Below are 12,622 nucleotides of genomic sequence, written 5' to 3'. Positions count from 1 at the left end.
TGTCCGACTGACAGTTTAAACCAGCAGTCAGACATCCTTCTCACAATCCAGGACCACTGGCTCCTAACCACTCACCTGCCTGCCTGCCTAATGCCCCCAACTGCCCTCCCATGCCGGCCTGGTCACCCCCAACTGCCCTCCCCTGCCAGTCTGGTCACTCCCAACTGCCCTCCCCTGCAGGCCAGTTTGCCCCCAACTGCCCTCCCCTACCAACCTGATCTCACCCCCAATTGCCCTCCCCTGATGGTTTGGTTGCCCCCAACTGCCCTTCCCTGCTGGCCTGATTTTGCCCCTAACTCAGCAGTTCTCAACCTGTGGGTTGCGACCCCTTTGGGGGTCGAACAACCCTTTCACAGGGGTCGCCTAAGACCATCGGAAAAAACATATATAATTACATATTGTTTTTGTGATTAATCATTATGCTTTAATTATGTTCAATTTTTAACAATGAAATTGGGGGTCACCACAACATGAGGAACTGTATTAAAGGGTTACAACATTACGAAGGTTGAGAACCACTGCCCTAACTGCTCCCCTGCTCCTAACTGCCTCTGCCTTGGCCTCCCCCACCACCATGGCTTTGTCTGGAAGGAAGTCAGACGTCTGGCAGATGGCCGGTTGACCCAGTCTAATTAGCATATTACCCTTTTATTAGTATAGATAGATTATATAGGATAGGAGTGCTTAAATGGGAGAAGGGGGAAGCCTTTTTCAGTAGAAGGAGATGCTCTTGGCAGAAAAAATACATAACCCCTATACCTGGACTAAAAGCCAGCCATATGCATTATACTGCCAAACTGGTTATTAAAAAATTGAACTGCTTTCTTACACCTTACACCAAACAGCTGTTGCCCTTAAAACCCCTCCTCAGCCCCCACCTTAGGTTCTGCCTTCGCAGTTCACCCAGATTTGGTTCTGATTGGTCGGTTACTATGCCAGTCAGCATCAAACGCTCCACCTCCTAGGCAGCCATTGGCTCCTCTGGGAAGTTCAGAATGGCCCCGCCTTCACGTTGGCACCACCCCTTCAGTCACGCCCCCAGTTCGCTACCGGGTGTATCTCTGGCCACTCTGAGAAGTGGCACCTAGGTCTGCTGGTGACAATTTTGAATTCTCATCCCTGATCTAACCTTACAGTGTGAGCTCTGTGAAGGAAAGCATTTGTCTTGTTCATTCTTAGTGCACTCATAGATTTTACCTGTGTCTATGCATCTATGCTAGCACTGCATGGTGACTGGTCGAGTGGTCGTTTCGGTCGTCATGTTCACTGCCTTTTTATATAGATAGATAATAAAATATTAGTTTTTCTTTTATCTCTATTTTGTCCTAAGGCCACACTGTCTAAGAAAAATTCAGTAGGGGCCAATACCTACCTATTCCCAATATACCCATCTATATCAGAAAAGGCTAAGCCTTCTTTAAGGCACGTGAATATTTCTTTAGGCAGAGTAACTACAGTGCTGTGTGCCGTGGCATCTCCCCTCCCCCTGGCGAATGAAGGTACTAGGCTGTGTCCTCTAACATCTAATCTATTAGTTTCTAGAGTTGCCATAACATAGTACCACCAACTAGATGGCTTAAAACAACAAATTTATTGACTCACAATTCTGGAGGCTAAAGTCAAAAAAGCCAAGTGTGTCATCAGGCCTATGTTCCCTCTGAAACCTCCAGAAGAGAATTTGCCCTTGCCTCTCCCTAGTGTCTAGTGTTTGCTGGCAGTCATTCGTATTCTCTGCTGACAGACACATCACTCCAATCTCCGCCTCTGCTGTCACATGGACAGCTTCTCCCTGTGTGTCTCTATCTTCTTATAAGGACCAGTCATATTGGATGAAGAACTCACCCTATTCCAGAAAGACCTCATCTTAATTACATCTGCACCTCTATAAAGACCCTATTTAAAGAAGATCACTTTCTGGAGAGCTGGGCATTAGAACTTCAATTCAACCTCTAGCACCACCTGGAAAAATCTCTTGGTATATGGCCAGGACCACATCTGCCTGTGACCATGGAGAAACGCGGTCAGTGTACTTTTACCAACTGGATAAAGACGTGGAGGACAGGGCTGCAAATTTTCTATGAACTGTACATAAACTCCCCCAGGAAAGTAACTGGTGTTGAGTCATCTAATGTAGCATCTCAAGAGGGCTTTGTCTCAGCTGAAATAGAACGGAAGTATACTATATCAAAGATGGGAGGGCTGGAGGTGACGAGGGAATATGTCAGCAGAAGGCTGTCAAATGAGACCTCCAGCAATGGGAAATCGCCAAAGAACCCACTCAAATAACAGGAAAGAAAAGATCAGATTTTGAAAGCCCAGAGAGCACATATGACAACCTGATATTTCAGTCAAGAAAAAGCTTTCCATACCTTCTTAAGAAATAAAATTAAAGCTGCATGGACAGGCTCCCAGTAACAAACTGGTATTACAACTAAAATACAGAAAAACTTCCTGAATAATCAACAGAAAAACTCACAGGATAGAAACCTGACACCTGAGGACCAAAAATGGAGACCACATAGAGACTGGTAGGAGGGGCGGAGGTGCAAAAGGACTGGCCCATCACCCACAGGCAGCAAATGAAATCCCTGAGAGATATCTCAGCTGTGGGGGGTTGCCACTGAGAACTCTGGGATCTAACCCCCAAGCTGGGCCCCCAAGTAGAGAGCATCAAAACTGAGAAGGGTATTCACATAACATCTGGCTGTGAAAAGCAGTGGGGAGCTTTTCACAGCCAGAGAGTAACAGCTGAAAATTCAGGCACCCTCTTAAAGGGCCAACGCACAAAATTCCCTGTGGAGCCACCCACCTTGTGCTCTGGCAGAGCGAGGGTGAAGTGGACTGGAGTTGTGAGGGCAGAAGCAAGGACTGGGGACTCAGGGGATAGAGCTCAGAAGTTAGACACCCCAAGTTTCTTGGGCTGAGTCATTTCCTCACACAGGGGAGGACATCTTTCCCACACAGACATTTACATTGCCTGGGGGGAAGACAGTTGACACACCCTATTGCAACAGTTCTCAACCTGTGGGTCGCGATCCCTTTGGCAGTCGAATGACCCTTTCACAGGGGTCGCCTAAGACCATCCTGCATATCAGATATTTACATGACGATTCATAACAGTAGCAAACTTAGTTATGAAGTAGCAACGAAAATAATTTTATGGTTGGGGACACAACATGAGGAACTGTATTTAAAGGGCCAGAAGGTTGAGAACCACTGCATGATTAGAAAACACCTTGCCCTGAGGCCATTTAAGAGATTAAAAATAACAATTAGCCTCCAGGCAGTAGCAACTGCCCCACACTGTTGAAATGATTGCCTGGAGGGGCAATTCAAGTTGGAATTCTATCAGTCTGTAGGCAGAGGTGGTCTCTGGGGACTTTGAGTCTTTGCCTGAACCAATCAGTAAGAAACAGCCTTTAAAACTGTCCTGCACTAGAGATTGAGAGGTGTAGAGGATTTACGTAATACATAGTCACAAACCCACACAAAAAGCCAAAATGAGAAGACAGAAAAACAATCCCCATGAAAGAACTAGAGAATTCTCCAGAAGAAGAGACAAATGAAGCAGAGATAATAGATTTAACTAAAACAGAGTTCAGAATAATGATGGTAAAGATGCTCAACAGCATGAAAAAAGATATAGAAACTATGAAAAAAGAACAGTCTGAGATTTAAAAAAATGACATAACACAAGTAAAGAAGATATTGGAAGGAATACACAGCAGATTAGGAAAAGCTGAGGATCAAATCAGTGAATTAGAAAACAGAATTGAAAATATCACTCAATCAGAAAACTAAAAAGAAAATAATAATTAAAAAACAGGAGGACAGCTTAAGGGAACTGTGGGGCAACATGAAACATAACAATATTAGAATAGCAGGTGGGCCAGAAGAGGCAGAAAGGGAGAAGGGCATAGAGAAGGTATTTGAAGAAATAATGGCAGAAAACTTCCCTAAACTGGTAAAGTAACACAAGTTCAGGAGGCACAGAGAACCCCAAACAAGAAGAACCTAAACAGGCCCACACCCAGACACATCATAATTAAAATGCCAAAAATTAAAGACAAAGAGAGAATTTTTTTTTATTGCTTAAAGTATTACAAAGGGTATTACATATGTGTCCATTTTATCCCCCCGCCCTAGACAGTCCCCCAGCCTCCCCTACCCCCAGTGTCTTATGTCCATTGGTTATGCTTATATGCATGCATACAAGTCCTTAGGTTCATCTCTTACCCCCCTACCTCCTGCCCCCCAACCCTCCCCGGCCTTCCCACTGCAGTTTGACAATCTGTTTGAGGCAGCTCTGCCTCTGTATCTATTATTGTTCAAAAGTTTATAATGGTCTCTATTATCCATGAATGAGTGAGATCATGTGGTATTTTTCCTTCATTGACTGGCTTATTTCACTTAGCATAATGCTCTCCAGTTCCATCCATGACGTTGCAAATGGTAAGAGTTCCTTCCTTTTTAGAGCAGCATAGTATTCCATCGTGTAGATGTACCACAGTTTTCTAATCCATTCATCTACTGATGGGCACTTAGGCTGTTTCCAGATCTTAGCTATGGTGAATTGTGCTGCTATGAACATAGGGGTGCATATATCCTTTCTGATTGGTGTTTCTGGTTTCTTGGGATATATTCCTAGAAGTGGGATCACTGGGTCAAATGGGAGTTCCATTTTCAGTTTTTTAAGGAAACGCCATACTGTCTTCCATAGTGGCTGCACCAGTCTGCATTCCCACCAGCAGTGCACAAGTGTTCCTTTTTCTCCACATCCTCAAAGAGAGAATCTTAAAGGCAGCAAGAGAAAAGAAAATTGTTACCTACAAAGGAGTTCCCATAAGGCTGACACCTGATTTCTCATCAGAAACTCTACAGGCCAGAAGGGAATGGCATGAAATTCTCAAGGTAATGGAAAGCAAGGATCTAAGACGAAGATTATCATATTCAGCAAGGCTATAATTCAAAACAGATGGTCAAATAAAGAGCTTCGCAGACCAAAAAAAAAAAAAAAAAAAAAGGCTAAAGGAGTTCATCACCACCAAGCCAGCATTACAATAAATGCTACAGGGATTTCTGTAATGAGAAGAAGAAGAACTACAGAGAGAAATCTAGCCATACGGAAATATAATGGCAATTAAGAAGTGCCTAGCAGTAATAACCCTAAATGTAAATGGACTAAATGCTCCAATCAAAAGGAGTAGGGTAGCAGAATGGATACAAAAACATGAACCAACTATATGCTGTCTAAGAGAGACCCACCTCAAAACAAAAGAAACACACAGGATGAGAGTGAAAGGATGGAAAAAATTTTCCATGCAAATGGAAAAGAAAAAAAAGCTGGAGTGGCAATACTCATATCTGACAAAATAGGCTTTAAAATGAAGGCCATCACAAGAGACAACAAAAGTCACTACATAATACTAAAGTTATAGATCCAACAAGAGGATATGACCCTGGTAAACATATATGCACCCAACATAAGAGCATCTAAATATATATTTTTTTAAAAAAAACTTCTAGGGGACTTTAATGGAGAGATCAACAACAGTACAGTCATAGCAGGGGACTTTACCACCCCTCTGACTGCACTGGATAGATCTTCCAGACAAAAACTTAACAAGGAAACAGAGACTCCTCAGGAAACATTGGATCAGATGGATTTAATTGACACTTATAGAACATTTCACCTCAATGCAGCAGAATGTACATTCTTCTAAAGTGCACATGGATCATTCACAAAGATAGACCACATGTTAGGACACAAAACAAGTTTCTACAAGTTGAAGAAGATTGAAGTCATATCAAGCATCTTCTCAGATCACAGTGGAATGAAATTAGAAATCAACTACGGAAAAAACACCCCAAAACATTCAAACACATGGAGTCTAAATAGCATGTTATTAAACAATGAATGGGTTACCAACAAGATAAAGAAAGATATAAAAATTTCCTAGAAGCAAATGAAAATGAACACACAACAACCCAAAATCTCTGGGACACTGCAAAAGCAGTCCTGAGAGGGAAGTTCATAGCACTATAGGCATATCTAAAAAAAAAAAAAAAAAAAAAAAAAAAACCAAGAAAAATCAGCAATAAACTATTTAACCCTACAACTTAAAGAACTAGAACGAGAACAACAAGAAAAGCACAGAGAAAGTAGAAGGAAGGAAATAATAAAGATTAGAGCAGAAATAAATAATATACAGACTAAAAAAAATCAATGAAACAAGAGCTGGGTCTTTGAAATGATAAATAAAATTGATAAACCATTAGCCAGACTCATCAAGAAACAAAGAGAGAGGACCCAAATAAATAAAATCAGAAAAGAAAGTGGAGGAGTAACCACTGACACCACAGAAATACAAAGGATTGCAAAAAAAATACTATGATCAACTATATGCCAACAAGCTGGACAATGTGGATAAAATAGACAAATTTCTAGAAAAATACAATCTCCCAAAACTAAATCAGAAAGAAACAAAAAATGCTAAATAGGCCAATGACAACTGATGAAATAGAAGCAGTAATCAAAAAACTCCCACCAAACAAAAGCCAAAGTCCAGATGGCTTCACAGGGGAGCTTTACCAAACAATCAAAGAAGAACTAACACCTATACTCCTCAAACTATTTCAGAAAATCCAAGAGGAAGGAACACTTCCAAACTCTTTTTATAAGGCCAACATTATCCTAATTCCAAAACCAGATAAAGACACTACAAAGAAAGAGAATTGCAGGCCAATATCCCTGATGAACATAGATGCTAAAATCCTCAACAAAATTCTAGCAAACCGGATCCAGCATTATATTAGAAAGATCATACACCATGATCAAGTGGGATTTATTCCAGGGATGCAAGGCTGGTACAATATTCAAAAATCAATAAGTGTGACACATCACATAAACAAATTGAAAGACAAAAATTACATGATCATATTGATAGACACAGAAAAAGCATTCAACAAAATCCAACACCCTTTTTATTTAAAAAAAAAAATAAAAACTCTCAGCAAAGTGGGAATAGAGGGAGCATATCTCAACATGATAAAGGCCATATACAATAAATCTACAGCCAACGTCATACTCAATGGGCAAAAACTAACACCATTTCCCCTAAGAACAGGAACAAGATGGGGATGCCCATTCCTGTTTGACATAATACAGAAGTGCTAGCCATAGTGACCAGACAAGAAGGAGAGAAAAAAAAGCATCCAAATTGGAAAAGAAGAAGTAAAACTGTCATTATTCATAGATGACATAATATTGTACATAGAAAGCCCCAAAGACTCCATCAAAAAACTACTAGACTTAATAAATGAATTTGGCAATGTAGCAGGATACAAAATTAACACCCAGAAATCTATAGCTTTTTTTATACACCAATAATGAACTCACAGAAAGAGAAACTAATAAAACAACCCCATTTACCATTGCAACAAAAAAATTAAGATACCTAAAAATAAACTTAACTAAGGAAGTAAAAGACTGATATTCATAAAACTACAGGACACTGAAAAAAGAGATAGAGGAAGACATATACAAATGGAAGAATATACCGTGCTCATGGATTGGTAGAATCAAATTCATTAAAATGTCCATATTACCCAAAGCAATCTATAGATTCAATGCAATCCCCATTAAGATACCAATGGAATATTTCACAGACCTAGAACAAACTCTCCAAAAATTCACATAGAATAAAAAAAGATCCTAAGTAGCCGCAGCAATCCTTAGAGAGAACAACAAAGTTGGAGGGTTCACAACACCAGATATTGAGCGATACTACAAAGCCACTGTTCTCAAAACTGCCTGGTACTGGCACAATAACAGACATATAGACCAATATAACAGAACAGAGAGCCCAGAAGTCGACCCAAGCCATTATGCTCAATTGATATTTGACAAAGGAGGCAAGAGCATACAATGGAGTCATGACAGTCTCTTCAATAAATGGTGTTGGGAAAATTGGACAGATACATGCAAAAAAATGAAACTAGACCACCAACTTACACCTTACACAAAAATAAACTCAGAATGGATAAAGGACCTAAACTTAAGATGGGAAACCATAAAAATCTTAGAAGAATCCATAGGCAGCAAAATATCAGACATATGTCCCAGCAATATCTTTACCGATACAGCTCCTAAGGCAATGGAAACAAAGGAGAAAATAAACAAATGGGATTACATCAAAATAAAAAACTTCTGCACAGCAAAAGAAACCACCAACAAAACAACAAGAAAGCCCACTGTATGGGAGAACATATTTGCCAATGTTATCTCTGATAAGGGTTTAATCTCCAAAATTGACAGGGAATTCAGACAACTTAACAAAAGGAAGATAAATGATCCAATCAAAAAATAGGCAAAGGACCTAAATAGACTCTTTTCAAAAGAGGATCTACAGAAGGCCAAGAGACATATGAAAACATGCTCAAAGTCACTAATCATCTGAGAGATGCAAATCAAAATGGCAATGCAGTACCATCTCACACCTGTCAGAATAGCTGTCATCAATAAAACAACAAACAACAAGTACTGGCGAGGATGTGGAGAAAAAGGAACCCTCTTGCACTGCTGGTGGGCATGCAGACTGGTGCAACCACTATGGGAAACAATATGGAGTTTCCTAAAAAAATTAAAAATGGAGCTCCCATTTGACCCAGTAATCTCACTTCTAGGAATATATCCCAAGAAATCAGACACACCAATCAGAAAGGATACATGCACCCCTATGTTCATAGCAGCACAATTTACCATAGCTAAGATTTGGAAACAGCCAAAACCGGTTTGGCTCAGTGGATAGAGCGTCGGCCTGCGGACTGAAGGGTCCCAGGTTCGATTCCGGTCGGGGGCATGTGCCTGGGTTGCGGGCACATCCCCGGTGGGAGATGTGCGGGAGGCAGCTGATCGATGTTTCTCTCTCATCGATGTTTCTCACTCTCTATCTCTCTCCCTTCCTCTCTGTGAAAAATCAATAAAATATATTTAAAAAAAAAAAAAAAGATTTGGAAACAGCTTAAGTGCCCATCAGCAGATGAGTGGATTAGAAAACAGTGGTACATCTACACAATGGAATACTACGCTGCTGTAGAAAAGAAGGAACTCTTACCATTTGCAACAGCATGGATGGACTTGGAGAGCATTATGCTGAGCAATATAAGCCAGTTGGACAAAGATAAATATCACATGATCTCTCACTCATTTGTGAAATATAATGAACAACATAAACTGATGAACCAAAATAGAGCCAGAGAAAAGAATTTTTAGGATATAATAGAAGTAATCTTATTATTTGCATATTTTTAATATTTCCTACAACTTTTGTGATAATATACTCTTAATACAGTTTTGGTAGTATTATTATATTTATCTTTTTTCTTGAAATATTAATTTTATTGCATGATATATTATATTTAAAATTGTTTTTCTTGAAATATTAAGGTTTATTGCCTGTAACAATATTATATTTAAAATCATTTTTCTTGAGATATTAAGGTTTATTGCATGTAACATTATATTTAAAATCATTTTTCTTGAAATATTAAAAATAAATAAATAAAATTAATATTTCATCAATTAAAAAAGAGGGAAAAAAGCTTTCCAATTCCTCCCACCCTCATCCTTGTCAACTTAACAGCCAGTGAGAGAAGGAGCAGAATAAGAAAAAGTAACCCCCCACACAGCCAGGCCTACTTCTAGTTTCTAAGTCAGGCTGGAGCAGTGGGGAGCAGAGAGGTTTTAAACTGGATAAGGTTAAAGAGTTTGGATATTCAGCTCATCCAATAAGCCAATACCATACATTTTAATTTTGAGAAAAATTTTTGAATTATCTTTGAAAAAGACTGAGTCAATTAACATGCCTCCAAGGATATTTATTTCCCCCACATGTTTATCATTATCGATCTTTTAAATTTGATCAGGATGATGGTCTGAGAACATCTCCTTGATTAATCTTTTACTTTCCTGATAACCAGTGTTTAAACATTTTCATGCTTATTGATGATTTGTATGTCATCTGTGAATTGCCTGTCTATAACATTTATCTATTCTATTAGGTTGCTTATATTTCTCTTGATGATATTCATGCAATCTTTAGTGTAATCTGAATAGTGGGATTGATTCACAATACTGTGGATTCAGGGATTAGAGATCAATAGGAATATAAATGGCCAAATTTGCCATGTTTTAAAATCATTACCCCAATAGCTACCTTCTTACTTAGGACTTGTGCTTTCATCACTATGACAGTTGCTATTTAGCTTTCTACGTTCATGGGCACAGATGGCTAACATCTACATTTGTCCTTCAATTAAGCATGAACAATTCAAGAGACAGTCCAGTTATCTGCCCTGACGGAATTTCAGGAGTAGTGGGCCACTCCAAAGTGCAACAAGTACAAGTTGCTTCTAATCCTCAGGGGAAATATCCAGCTTCTCTCTGGGGTGGTACAATCCTGGCAACGGGAGGAAGGAGTAGTAGGAAATAGAGCAAATGAATAAACTTCAAAGCTTGAAGTCATTCATCTTCAAGTCAAAACTAAATCTGAACTTGTAAATAGTGGTGTTTCCCACTTAACCCCCTCCCCATCTTTCCACAAATATGCTTTTCCTAAAGAAGACTGACAGACCTATCTTGATTCTTAAAAGGAATGTGAAGAAGTGATGGTGACGTCAGTGAAGGGGTAAATCCCACGGTAAGCTCAGAGGACACGGGCCTCTAAAGCATGATCAGTGTGGCTCTCAAGGGCTGCAAAGTAAAGAATAAGGTCCGACTCATGGCTAACAGATACTAAATCTGGTGCCAAGATACTAAAAACTTACTAAGGAGCGTTCACACTCACCCTCTACCCACATACATTTTTGTTCGTCCAGTCCATTCCTGTAGCAACAAAGCAACTGTACCAAATGATTTGGAAGCAGCATGTGAAGATTAGATAGAGTCTCAAAGGTGTGACGCAGAACTTCAGGATCGTCATAGTTTTTAGATGTCTTACACTCTTCCAGGGGTGGAAATTTCAGTACAATTTGATTGCCTTCGGCCGTTTCCATAATGACCCACTGAGTCACAGAGAAAAACAAACAGAGAATTTAAAGAGTGAAGCCCCTGGCAGTTGTCCTTTCTCCAAGCTTTTCTCCATCTCCAAGAAGGTGTCCTGGAGTCTGTTTTCTCATCTCTGACTGCTTGGCATTCTGAGAGTCACAATGGCCCAGACCCTAGCCTGGAACTCTGAGTGCTCGTCCTGCAGCTTCAAACCCGAGGAAATCAGCCTGTCAAAAATACCGTGGCAAGTCTTACAGGGATTTTCAGACAGAAACTCCTGTTTCTGCCTGGACATGGACTGTATCTGAGGAAACCAGAGTGCTTTCCTCAAAAGGAGAGGAAAGGGGTGTGTGCACATCCAGTATTCTTTTCCCACCTGGCACTTAGGAGAGGGCTTGCACCCCGTGTGTACATAATTAAGGCTCCAGCCCCTGAGGGGAGTGGTTATATCAGCACAGTTCTCTGAGGAAAGAGCTTCATCGTCCAAAACCGAGGAAATGTCCAGATTAACACAGGTAAGCTGCCAACTGCTTCTTATTCTCTCAACCAGATTAACACCAAGGAGACAGAGTAAACAAACAAACACGCTCGATTCTTTCTTTACTGGTAGAAGCCATTCTTCATTGCGAACCCAAAACAGAGGACAGTAGAGGTAGTAAATCTTAAATCATCACACTTGATAGCAGCTCTAAGCAATAGCGTGGCTGCCAAGAACTCCCAGATTTGGGGCAAAAACACAAAGAGTCAGGTTTACTACGGCTACACCTCACTCTCAGCACACTTCATCACTGAGACAGGCTCCCCATCATTGCTCTGCTCTGTGAACTGGCTGGGTAATGACACTGCAGGATGGTGAGAAGCAGGGAAAGCCGTGGAGCCAAGCAAGCTACGGCAAAAGCTGGCAATGTCCGGCTTTTCACCAAACTGAAAAACCTTTGGTCAAGACAGTAAAAACATTATAATTATATCATATCATTAGTGTCCAGAGCAAGAGATATACAATTTCACCTTTTTTATTGTTTTGTGTTTGTGTGTGGGGTTTTTTGTTATTCTTAACTAAGGATATATTTTTTTAAATATATTTTTATTGTTTTCAGAGAGGAAGGGAGAGAGAGAGAAAGAGAGAGAGAGAAAGAGAAACACATCAATGATGAGAGAGAATCATTTGCCAGCTGCCTCCTGCACACCCCACACTGGCGACTGAGCCAGCAACCTGGGCATATGCCCTGACAGGGAATCAAACTGTGACCACCTGATTCATAGGTCGATGCTCAACCACTGAGCCACGCTGGCTGGGCCCTGAGGGTACTTTTTCCATTGATTTTTAGAAAGAATAGAAGGGAGTGAGGAGAGAGAGAGAAATGATATGAGGGAGAAACATTGATTGATTGCCTCCCACACATGCCCTGACTGGCGCCAGGGATTGAACATGCCCTTGACCAGAAATCATGCCCACCACCCTTTGGTGTGTGGGCCAATGCTCTACCCACTAAGCAACACTGGCCAGGGCCAATTTCACTCCTTAATTTTCAACTTGCAAACTTAAAAAGTAAAACTTTAAAAAATAAAAGATAT

The sequence above is a fragment of the Myotis nattereri genome (genome assembly GCF_964212035.1).
Source record: "Myotis nattereri genome assembly, chromosome: 3".
NCBI classification, from domain to species: domain Eukaryota; kingdom Metazoa; phylum Chordata; class Mammalia; order Chiroptera; family Vespertilionidae; genus Myotis; species Myotis nattereri.
The sequence above is the reverse complement of the archived record's forward strand: the minus strand, read 5'-3'. Positions refer to the sequence as shown.